This window comes from Fukomys damarensis, unplaced genomic scaffold (genome assembly GCF_012274545.1).
Source record: "Fukomys damarensis isolate Sample0158 unplaced genomic scaffold, DMR_v1.0_HiC HiC_scaffold_39, whole genome shotgun sequence".
NCBI classification, from domain to species: Eukaryota; Metazoa; Chordata; class Mammalia; order Rodentia; family Bathyergidae; genus Fukomys; species Fukomys damarensis.
In genome coordinates this window covers 107,330,934-107,332,013 of record NW_022900951.1, presented here as the reverse complement: position 1 = coordinate 107,332,013, position 1,080 = coordinate 107,330,934, and the positions used below count along the sequence as shown (strand labels likewise).

The following is a 1,080-nucleotide window of genomic DNA, read 5'->3' as shown; positions in this document are numbered from 1 at the left end:
ATGACTATACCATTGGGCAACTGGAATCACTGGTGGTACAAATGGAGCTAATCACTTTTATTGATCTTTTTACAAATAAAATTAATAAAAGTATATAAATGGACAAAATCTAGTTAAATGGTTGAATTTCAACAATTACAGCACCAATATAAATAGTAATTAAAATTATTCATGCCAATTTAAAATTCTGGCATACTTTTATAATCCCAGCACTTGAGAGACTAAGGGAAGCAGATCACCATGAGTTTGAGGCCAGCCTGGACTATAGTAAGTTCAAGGCCAGCCTGAACTATATAGCAAGACCCTGTCTCTAAAAACATCCCCCAAAATGACTACTAAAATCAACATATTTATTGTTTTATATAAAAGTTTATTTAAATTAGTAAATATCTTTAAAACATTTTATACATAAAAGCAGCTGATTTGTACAGCATGCACAAAAGGTTGTAATGCATTTGGCCTTTTTGTAGCCACAGCAGCACCCATTTCTTCAGATAACTTTTGACAACATTCTGTACATCACTTGTATGCATTTCTTGCTGATCCTCACCAAGCTTCTATAAAGTGAATGCTTTTCTGAGTGTTTTGGGACTGTGGCATTTCTTCACAGATTAATACTTCATCCATAATCACCAAAGTGGTTTTCCCTGGTTGAGCCTTGTCCATTGCATTCCAGATGTGCTGACCCCTGTGATTTCCCCAAATGCAGGACACTCAACTGCATAGCTTTTGGTAGTGGGGGGGGCTGCATTTGTGCTTTTCCCTGATTAAGACTCAGTAATTAATTCTCCAGATTTAAACATGGAATTCTCAGGAGTGTAGCAATGCTGCTGTATACAATATGCATTGCAAATTCTGTACCAAACATTACCTGTATTACAATTTTTAATACCCTTTCCATGTTTTTCTTAACGAACTGTAATATGGAAACATTTGGTCTGGTAAATCAATGCCTCTCTTTGCATTACTATGACCAAAGACATTAGTTTTTATGTTTCCATTTTTCCTTTCCACCAATGTACATCTATGATTTTTTTAAGTTGTTAACATACAAACTGTTCTTTTATCAGGCCATTTAAC

The 1,080-nt window shown here is 34.7% G+C and overlaps 1 pseudogene; it reads left to right on the top strand.

Moving 5' to 3' along the window:
• The first annotated feature begins 625 nt into the window (after window positions 1–625).
• Window positions 626–766, top strand: LOC117284887 (annotated as a pseudogene).
• Window positions 767–1,080: the final 314 nt, after the last annotated feature.